The sequence below is a fragment of the Corvus brachyrhynchos genome, unplaced genomic scaffold (assembly GCF_000691975.1).
Source record: "Corvus brachyrhynchos isolate BGI_N302 unplaced genomic scaffold, ASM69197v1 scaffold65, whole genome shotgun sequence".
NCBI classification, from domain to species: Eukaryota; Metazoa; Chordata; class Aves; order Passeriformes; family Corvidae; genus Corvus; species Corvus brachyrhynchos.
In genome coordinates, this window is record NW_008238365.1 from 3,402,651 (window position 1) to 3,413,257 (window position 10,607).

The window sequence follows — 10,607 nt, forward strand, 5'->3', positions numbered from 1 at the left end:
ACTCCAGCAGGAACAGGGAGGGCAAGTAAGAACTCAGTTTGAGCAGTTACCTCCAATGTCCTTAGGAAGCTGAAGGTTGGGAATATGCTGCTTCTGAGGCAGTGCTCCAGTGGATGGGCCTTGGTATCTGTTCCTCGTGAGTGATTTGGAAATGCTACAATCTGGTCACAGGGGTTTGCAGAGTTCTGGGGTCTGAACCCTTCCCCTCCAGTTGGGGGTCCTGTCCCTGGGATGAGGGAGGCCCAGGGCAGCTGAGGGCTTGCTGCCCCTTATCTCATTTTCACATGCTTTTTGTTCAGAGATCCAAAGAGGAAACCTTTTCCCTGTCAGGTTATTGCAAAGGGTGGTCAGGCATTGGAAGGGGCTGCCCAGGGCGGTTTGGAGTCCCCATCCCTGCAAGTGTCCAAGGAACACCTGGACGTGGCACTCAGTGCTCTGGGCTGGATGGCAAGGTGGGGATTGGTCACAGGCTGGGCTCGATGATCTTGGCAGTCTTTTCCAGCCTAAATGAATCTATAAAGAAATGACCTGGCCCTGGGAAGGAGATGCCTTTCCAAGGTGCTGTAAAGCCTGGGAGCAGCAGCAGCTCTGGCTGCAGCCGAGTGTCCGCCCAGACTGTGTTGGCAGCAGCAGGTGCGAGCAACAGTGGATCCCTGCCCGTGTTCTTTGTCTGCAGGAGTCCTGTCTGTGTTTCTGCTGAGTTACACCCTGGTGACTTCCTGCTGTTTTCCATCCTTCCTAATTCCCTGCCTCTCCATGAGTTCTGGAAGACATAGTTCTGCTGTCAGTGCTTCAGCAAATGCTGTCTGGGAAGAGGCTTCCCTGGACACTGGGGTTTTGGAGCAGCCATGTGCCCTGACCTTCACTTCTAGTTCTTTTTCATGGAAGTAAGGCTTTATGTGTATTGTAAATAAAATGGGTATTCTGCTGTTGGGGTTATGATAATATAACTTAGCTGTCTGCTGCTCTCTCCAGCTCGTTTAAGTCAAGGGGTGTGTAAAGTATTAAAGAAAACAATCATTTGGGTCAGGCCAGGCATGTGGGCTCACCGTGAGATGTTTGAGGCTGCAGGAAAGCTGGTGAACACTGGCATGGGTGTTGCTATTAGAAAACAAAAAAGATACAGTTATGAAACTCCAGGATGTGACAATCTATGCACATCAGCTGATCTAAATGTGGTTTACCTGTTCCCACTTTCTCTGCTGTCAAAGAAATGTTGCTTTGGGAGGCCTAGGGAGGGCTGAGCCACACTGGATAAGCCTGAGGATGCTTTTCGTTGTAAGGCCGTGGTGTTCCATAGTTGTATCCCTGAAGGAATAGAGTGGTTTTGCCAGAAGTTTGAGTATTTTTCAGCTCACTTGGCTTTGTCTTTGGGAAATGACAGTTTGTCGTGTTGCAACTCGTTAATTGTTTGAGCAGCCACGGAGCCCTTGAACTTTTTCTCCATTTCTGGAAAAGTTTACAGTATCCTGAGCTGTGTTTGATGGCTGCACGTGGCAGGGCAGGAACATGGGGTTTGGGTCGTGTGGTTTCCTCAGAATTATGGCGGTACAGGGAGTTCTTTGGTGATGCAGGAATTTCAGGGTATTTAGCCACACAGTTCAGGCCACAGGCATTGGAAGAGAGAGGAATGGTGGTGGTGGTTGCAGAAGCTGCTGTGGCTCCCCGGGGAGCTTGTGCCAGGTGATGGTGCCAAGCTGTGTGACAGCTGCCAGTGGCAGTGGGGCTGTGGCAGTGCCCCTTGAGCTGCCTCTGTTCCTGGACACGGTGGTGCCTGTGCTGGATGGGCCTGGGAACAAGGCTTAAACTGCTCTGTGGGGTTCTGTAGTGGGTCCTAAGATGAGGAAGTTGTTAAATTTGGCCCTAGCAACTCAGTTTTTGTTCCCACTGGTGCCAGGCCGAATTGGTGCCTGGGAAGGAGCCGGTGCCATTTTGTTTCCGGATGACAGGCTGGGTGTGTGGGTCTGGAGTCTCCTACTGTAAAGGAAACATCCTTCCCCTCCTCACAGGGAAACTGTGTTAGCAGAGCCTGAGCGTGGGGGTAGTCACTGCTGGGAGCTTGGAGAAGTTAAGAGTTCCTGCTTAATTTAGCTTTATCATGTCAGAGCTATGAATAGTGAAATCACGGGATCACATTTTGTGCCAGCTGGGAATGGTGTTTGCGCTGCCTCACTCCATGGTAACCGGAAGCTGCCGGGCCATAAAAAAAAAAAAGTGAAGCTAATGGCACACAGAGGTGGCAGCCGGCTGCACTGGGGGTTGTTTCCTACCCAAGGAGGGCTTTTCTCTTCATGTTCTTGCTCCTGTCACACATGAACACAGCTAGTACCTCTGCGGTGTCCGAGAGTGAGGCCTATGCACAGCCCTGCTCGCGGCTCCAGTGATCCCAGAGCAAGTGCCCTGCTCACAATTTCACCTCCACATTCGTCACCCGGCCATTTTTAGCCTGCCATGATTTACAGGGTGAGGTGGGTGCGTACACCCCAAAGAGCCCCTGCTGGGACCACAGGGTGTGGAGCTGGCTGGGCCGGCCCCCGCCCCCGGAGTGTGGCGTGTCAGGCTGGAATTCTGTGCTCCAGGGACTGAGGCTCAGCATTAAGGATGTTAACTAACCTGTGCCTTAACAGGGGGCTGGACATGTGATACCAGGTGGCATCGTGTACATTGTAATTTACACCTGAAATAATGACAGTAATTGCTCCTGTGGGGCTGTGGGTGAGGTTGGTTTCCCGAGTTAAGACCTGTGTATGCCCTGTCTGATTAGATGATGTTATTTTGGTGGCCTTTTTTTACTGGGAATCAGTGCTGGGATGAATGGCTACAATCAGAATCCTTTCCTGTGCTGCTAAAATAGGAGGATTTGCCAGTGTCTGGTTTAGTTTAAATTTGATTTTCCTTTTTTTTTACTTAGGTCAATTGCTTCTAAGAAAGCAGCGTTTAGAACCAGATTTGATGGGACACTTGCACAAGGTACGTGAGCACAGCACGGAAAGTTGTTCAAATAAGTTTATTCCATATGTACAGGATTCCTGTGGTCAGGCATTTCCCTCTGTTTCGAAGCCTGGCGGAGTGTAGAGATGGCCTGGTCTGGTGCCTTGTGCTTACAATAATGCCACAATTAAAAAAAAAAATTTAAGAACTTTAAATGTTATACCAGGTCATGGAAATCCTTTTCCTTGTTTACCCCCTGAGGTAGCGGGATTCCAGTTAAGGTAGAGATAAGTGAAGTGCTTGCTTGAGAATATGGGAGTAGTTTTGCTTTTTTCAGCTTATAAATGAAATTTGCTGGAGTTGGTATTTTCGTAGGTTAAATGTGTGGAGAGTTGTAATCCCTCAGGAGAGTCTGTTTTGGCTGTAACTGTACTGTGTGTTGCAGAAGAAATTCCAAAGAATCCCCAATCAAACAGTTTTTCTGTTACTTGCTGTTTATTTGGAAGCAGAACTTCCACGTTTTTTAAGTGTGTGTGGAGCCTGCTGGGCTCCAGCTGGCAGACACCTGAGAGGATGGAAATGTTCATCCTCCCTTTGCTGAGAACTTCACTTACACACAAGTTTGAATTGTTTGAGTTAACTGATTTGTGAACACTTTTCTTAAGAAAAGTAAATTGGACCACTTCTTGCTTCTTGTGAGGGTTCCAAAACTCCAGGCACAGATTCCCAGCCCCCCAGCAGTGTTGTCAGAGCTTCAGTTCGCATCCAAAGCTGCTCCGAACAGTAGGGCTATGCTGTGAGAAAGCTGTCACTTTGGGGAAAGACCTGATCTTTCTGCTTTTCCCAAGCTGTGTAAATTTGGAAGGAAGAAGCTGATGAATATAGGTTTTTCCCTTTTTTTAAAAATTAAGGATGTTTTGTTCTGTGTTTAACAGAAATTCCAGCCGCCCAGCTTCTGTAACAAAACTACCCAGATTTCTAATCAGCTTTTTCTTGGATTGTTTCCTTGAGCTCCCTGTCACTAAACTGTCTGAATAACAGCATATGACTTTTTAAGCTCAAATATTTATAAAATAGTTTCTCTCAGGTAGCCAGTTTTGGAAAAGTGACTGACTGGGGTTTGTAGCTGGTCAAATTATTTGGAAAGGGATTGTTCAGCACTGCAGTCTGCAGAATCAGTCCTTTCCAGAAGAACCTGTAAATACTCTTCCAACCATTCCATAGAACCTGCTTCTAATTATCTGAACCCAGGAGCTCAGGGTTAAACTTCTTCAGGGATTAGTTTAATGGTGTGAAAACCCAAATGTGCTTGAAGGAAAATCTTAGTTTTGAAAGCACATAGACTAGAGAGAAATTGAAACTGCTGCTGACAAATTTGTGTTTCTCTTGCTGTGGCAAAATAATTCTGGATGTTTTCCCCCAAGTGTGTTTGGCAAATGTTAGAGTAGAACACTCTGTTTTGTGGTTGGGTTTTTGGTCATTTGTTTTAGCAGTTGTCTGGACGTCTTTTGGTGAGGAGGTCGGTAGGTGTAGCTGTAGCTTTAGTTAATGTGCATCATAAATCTTCTGAAAACATACACTGAATCTGGGAATAGAAGTCTTTCTGCTTTTTGTTCCCCCAATGAGATTTGATTAGAAATAACATTTTAATTTGCTCTTCCCTGGCTGGCTGTAGGAGCTGTGCAGGTGGTTCTTCCCTTCCCCTCAAGTTGATATCAAGAACATACTTGAGGTTAGCTTGAAGAGGAAGAATCCAGTAGAAAGTGAGGTGTTAAGCGTTGGGTTCTGAGCTAACAAAGATGAGTCTGCTCTCTGTACTTGCTGCTGCACTTCAGGGACATGGAGAGAGCTGCAGCTCTTTATGAGCTTATTTTTGCAGTGATTGTTGTTGCCTCATTGCACAGAGTGCACTTTGTAGGGTGTTTTGTGGCATTATTCCTTTTTTTTGGAATGAACTAATCTTGTTTGGGTTTTGGGGCTTGGGATTAGGAATTGTAGAGCTGGCAGAAGGAGAATTAATTTTTTTTCTTCCCCGATAATGGAGGGTGTTCAGCAAATGAAGGAGCAGTTCAGCTGTTCCTCCTGAGCTGAATGTCTGTGCTGGTGACACCAAATGGATGCCAAGAGGCTCGGGCAGAAATGTGCTCTCTAATGAGGTGCCACCTCATTTACTTTGGGCCTCACAGCAAAATAAACCACAACAGCTTCACTCAAATGCTGGCCAGAAGAAAGCAAATTTTTGTTTACCTACCACGCTTCTATAGAGCTTTCTACAAATGCTTTTACAAGACATTTAATATTTATGAGCTGAGTGTTTGCAAACACCATGCGATAAATGGAAACCACTGTAAGGAATTTCACCACACTGTGCTCGTGTCTGAGGTATGTACACAAACCATGTCACTTGTTTCCAGGTGTTTTGGGGTTTATGCTCAGATATGAACACAAACAGCTGCCTTGGCAGGGAGGTGTGTGCTGTGTTTCCCTCTCCAAGCTGGCCAACAGCCGTGGTGCTCCGTGTGCAGGATCCTCACTGACACCTTGGGGTGGAGTGGGCTCAGCTGGAACTTGTGCCAGCTGGCTGCTCTGGGCAGGGCTGTTCTGCAGCAGCTGGGGAAGGGCTGAAATCCTGACATGTGCTGCCTGAAAGACCTTGAACAAAGGAGTGGAAGATGGAAAGAGTCATAAAGTAATACAGGCCAGTTGGAAACAGGGAACAAATTCCTGGAAAAAGGCTTTTTGACAACCAGCAATGTTCTTCATTTGACCCATGACTTGGCACATGGAAATGTTCTTTACAGTGTTCTGGAATAAGAAACTCCTGGACTATGTTTTCTACTTCAGCAGAGAGCGTTGAGCACGTTTCCCAATTTCCTTTCCCTATCTGGAAGAAAGGTTTGCTACTCCTGCCTGTTGTGTGTTGACTTGGTTCCTTTTTCTGTAGTAGTGCTCTAAACACAAGAACAGTATTTTCCTCCAAAGGAGAATCCAGGTTTTGCTCTGTATGTGGGATTGTACCGAAACTTGGTGGTAACAGTGGTATTTGGGATATAGGAAAAAAAACCCCAAAGCCCAAATGTTCTGTTACAAAGCAAGAAATAATGGGTATGGCAAACTCTTTCTGCCACTGTGAAAGGCTGGAAGTCAAAGGTGTTTGTAAGATATAAGGTGAGATTTCTTTTTATGGACATTTAGACAGATGGACAAGATAACAGTAAAAATAATAAAAAAAGGTCTGTGGCATGCTGTTCTTTGTGGCTTTTTCCCATGATTGGTAAGCAGCATTTAAAAATCACTAACTACACTTTGCAACACCACCTTCCCTCTTAGGTGAGAACAGGACTTAATCACCAGTTCAGAAAGAGGTTTAAAAGCTACTTGAAAATTGTGCTTTTTCAGTGAAGTAAGAACAAAAAATTAATAGCTTTAAACAAGTCTATTTTATGGCTCAACAGAGAGTAAGTGACAGTCTTGCTGTTAGATCAGAGGTTTAATAACATGGAGTAATTTCTGAGGTTGTGTTTAATGTTGTTTTCTCTTCTAAAACCTCCACCCCTCTAGCAGTGCATGGAAGGATTCTGAAATGTAACTGTAGACCTGTCAGAAAAGCTCCCAGTGGACTGGTGGCTCCCTTGGATGATGGTGATATACTGATGGATGATTTGTCAGGAAAACAATTGTTTCTGTTGGCTTGTGGATTCCTTTAACAATATGGGAAAATCCTTAGTCCTGAGCCCAGTAAGACCATTCAAATGGGCTGAGAGAAATGGCTCCAGCACGGCTGTACAGGTGCACTGACAGATGTGTGTCACAGGAGGTGGGATGGGGCAGGGGAGGGTGGAGCAAGGAAGGAAGAGCACTTAGAATTTTGAAAGCATGAACAATCATTTTAAAAGCAACATTTTTCCATAGAAGTCCATGAAAAAAATTCCTGGTCAACTGCAGTGTATGTGCTCTCTGAAACACTGGGGATCTGATGAACATTTTGGGTGCAGCAGGAGCTTAGGGCAGCCAGTTCATCTCTGGTGGCAGTACAGCAATGCATGTACAAAGGTGTATTTTCTTCTCATTTCAGGTTTTCTTCCTGATTTCATAAGTGACAAAGCTGAGACAGTGAAATCTGACAGAAGGGTGCAAGGTGTGAGCCTGCTCAAGCAGGTAGGCAAAGGAAATAAAATCTTCACAAGAGGTAAAACTGCCTGTCTTGGGATTTGGAATAGATCTTCTTATATCCCTTCTCTTCTGGGCACACTGCAAGTTAAACTGATGGTAGAATTCTGCTTTCATTGATAATGTTGCTGTGCAGAAAATAAGGAGCAGGTTTAGAAGAAAAAACTCAGCCTTGTGTCTTGGAATGTTTGGGCTTGTCTTCCCAAGTAACTGCAAAATATAAGGGTAAAGTAGAACAATTCAGTGAAATAATCTTGGCTGTCCTGGAAGAAGTATTACCTCTTTCTGTTTTTTTAATGCTATATTTACTAATCTTTGGATTTACACCCTGGTCATTTTTGGGAGAAGAGCACTGCTTCTCCAGATACCTTAACTGACCAGATTATTAAACATCACACTGATCTAAGCGTTAAATCCCATATTCTGCCATGTGCCCTCCTCCAGCTTTTGTTCTTTGCTTGAGCATTGCAGTGATTCCAGCAGTGACCTTAAAAGTTTTCCTTAACTATTGTGAACATTTAAATTCCAAGGCTGTGGAAGCTCATGGAAGTGCATAGCAGTGAGAGACTCTCAATGGTGACTCTTTTTCATTGCTTTGGAGCAGAGTTGAGCTTCTCTTTTGAGCTTGTCAGGAGGTAAAACATTAACTTTCCTGCCACTGCTTACTGACGATAGTTTGCCTTCCGGGTAAAGTCCATCTGGCGCTTTAGTGGGAGCATTTGGTCCTCTATTGTTTCCATGAGTGGTGTGCTGGATTGCCCTGAGAATTAGGGAATGGAGAAGGCAAAGTTTGCTCTATACAGTGTGGTTTTATGACAGATGAACAAGCTGTCAGGTGTCTGTTTCCCAGGGTGTGATGCCTTACCAGAACTTTTAAACTCAGCACACAGATCACATCCAAAACCAGCGAATGTTTTTGGATGGGAGACTCCACTCCTTGGGAAGATCTGCTGGACGGCTTAGAACTGGGCCTGCAGAAGAAACAAATGGAAAAACAAAAGTAGAAAATCCCTGGCAATGCTTCCAGCAGGACATGCCCTCCAAATGTGTGTAGTCACGCTTGTCTGCTGGGAGAGGAGATGTGGATCAGGCAGTCGGATCAACCTTGTCCCTTCCCAGGTGCAGGTGGAGCTGGTGTTGGGGGGTTCTGTAGCTGTAGAAAGGAAATGGGACTCTGGCAGGGCAGATTGTTAAGGACAAGTCCCCATAGCACTGTGCAAGTGCTGCTGCTTGCAGTCTCTGCTCAGGGCCAGACACAGCATTTCTAGGAGCTGTGTGCTCTGGGCACAGCTCTGTGGGCAGGGGAAAAATGGGAATGGGAGGTCAGCAGCCGCTGCTGTTCTCAGTTTGCCTTTGCTTCACTTACGGGCACCTCTTTATTTAAAAAATATAAAATCCTTTTTATGTATAAGAACAGATGCTTTCAGAGCAGGGTATTTTGCTGAACATATTTTATATATTTCAGTCATTCTTAAAACTAAATGTGTATCACAGTAAGTTTACAACTGCAGTTAACTCAGGGGAGCTGACATGACTCCAGTGTGCAGTTTGTTTAACCTTTTGAGTGCTGATGGGGCGTAGCAACTTTGTTTCTATCCTAGTAGGAGTCACCTCATGTGTTAGGAATGAATCAACTTTAAAATGTTGGCAAAGATAAAGAATCCTTCCAAGACGTGAGCGTTTGGCACACATTGCACACACCAGGGTGATGTTTGGCTGGGAAGTGCTGTGGATCAAAGTGAAAGACAAAAACTCTTAAACAGATCAAAGTGATATTTTTAAAATCTATTTTGGGGTCTTCTTGGGATATCCTGAGAGTTAGTGCCACATCTTCTGTATCTTGGAGTAGTTCCTGTTACCAGTGCTTTCTTCTGCTCCTCTTCCGTGTTTTGCTTTCCAGTGCTCAGCGTTGGATTTTTTGGCCAACGGAGTAGGAAGTGTTGCTGGTTCAACAGACATACTCAGTAAATTAAAAGGAAATACTTAAAAATTATCCTTTCACACATTCTTTCCCTGAAAAATGACCAAGCACAAGAACAAACTTTGGTTCTTAGTGGCAGTGTATTTTGATTTTCATCCCTGGGGCAACAGGGATTAAAACAGCTATTGTTTCCTAATAGAACAGGAAGCATTACTTTTACTATTTTTTCTGCATGCTTTGTGATGTGGAATATATTGGAATATTTCAGTTGAATTGATCTAACATCTTTAATATAGTGAAAGGGAAGAACAGGAACACATAATGTAATTTTTTAAAATAGAAGCCAACTTCCCATTTCTAGAAGGTCCCAGCTCTGGTGATGAGCCACCACCCACTCTCCCAGCAGCTGCTCCAGTGCTGGGCATTGTGTTCTTCCTGGAAGTGCCTTGGCAGAAGTTGGAGCCTTTGGTAACCATATATGTAATTTTGGAGAGCGACTGGAAGTGAAGGCATTGCAAGTCAGTCCTCTGGAATTTCCTTAAAATGGATATAACAGCAGCAGCACTTGATCAGTTGTGTTTATGTACCTGAATGTCTCTATTTTTAATCAGTGGGTAAAAAGAAGATGAAGTTTGTACTAACATAGTTCATTTTTATTTCTGGCTCTTTCCCATTAGTCATTTTAGCTGGGAAGTTTGTTGATAACTTATCGAATGCGCAGTTAATGCAAATTTCACTCGTTGGTATAAGAGCACAGATCAGGGAGGGTGTAACTGAAAGATATGTGTGGTCAAACTATGCCCTGAATCATCTTCTAAGCGACTCTCTAACCTTTACCTGGATACATGCCTGAAAATAGCCCAGGTAATTCATAATTATGGCTATTTTGAGTCATTTAGTGCTACAGTGTAATCTCTTCTGTCTCTGAATATTTGGAAGGACATCTGATTTATTTTGGCTGCAACAGAACTCCTGGCTGGGTGATCCATGCTGGTGACTGATCACAGCAACTGCGGGAACTGCACAAGCAGAGAGGACAGGATTGAACCTGAGCAGAGCTGTGCGAACAGGGTCACATTCCTGGGTCTTGGAGTATGAACTCTTTTTTTATTTCCTCTGAAAGTTTAGATAAAAGTTTATGGGTGGGTTTTTTTGATGGTAAGCTTTTTTATTTCTTCCATGTCCTTTAAAGCAGTGGCAGCTGGCTGCACAGACAGGGATGTGGCTGCAATTACATGGAATTTTCACTTCCATGGGCTAGTTTGCCTCTAGAGGTGGCCTTGTCTCAGCCAGCAGCGTGGCCCTGCCTCTTCCCAGGTTTGTATTAACTTGGTGCTTTCAGCCGTCATGCTCTCATTTGTGATTACTCTGGGTTTAGAGCCTTTTATTCTTTTTGCAGTTTTCCTCCTTAGACTGAAATAAACCTTCTATTCTAAGCCCAGAACCATTCATCTGTTCCTAGCAGGCACTTCAAACGTTCCTATTTCCAGCCTTATCAAGCTCCGTGTCCCTGGAATCTGTCAGCCTGCCAGGTGCTGCCTGTTGTCTCCTATCAACCACATGCTTCAGTTCTCAAGTACTTTTA

General features: G+C 44.7%; 1 protein-coding gene across 7 annotated transcripts in view; it reads left to right on the forward strand.

Moving 5' to 3' along the window:
• Positions 1–868: 868 nt before the first annotated feature.
• Positions 869–10,607, forward strand: part of THRAP3 (thyroid hormone receptor associated protein 3) — a 23,390-nt gene continuing 13,651 nt past the window's right edge. For 3 of the 7 annotated variants that reach the window (XM_017736164.1, XM_017736163.1, XM_017736165.1), the window contains exons 1-3: positions 869–887; positions 2,912–2,970; positions 7,007–7,089. The gene's annotated coding sequence lies outside the window, so the exon portion shown is untranslated. Of the gene's footprint in view, positions 888–2,911; positions 2,971–6,526; positions 6,721–7,006; positions 7,090–9,991; positions 10,115–10,214; positions 10,340–10,607 lie in introns of those variants that run through there. The other 4 variants (XM_008635115.2, XM_017736160.1, XM_017736161.1 and 1 more) reach the window with 4 other exon arrangements.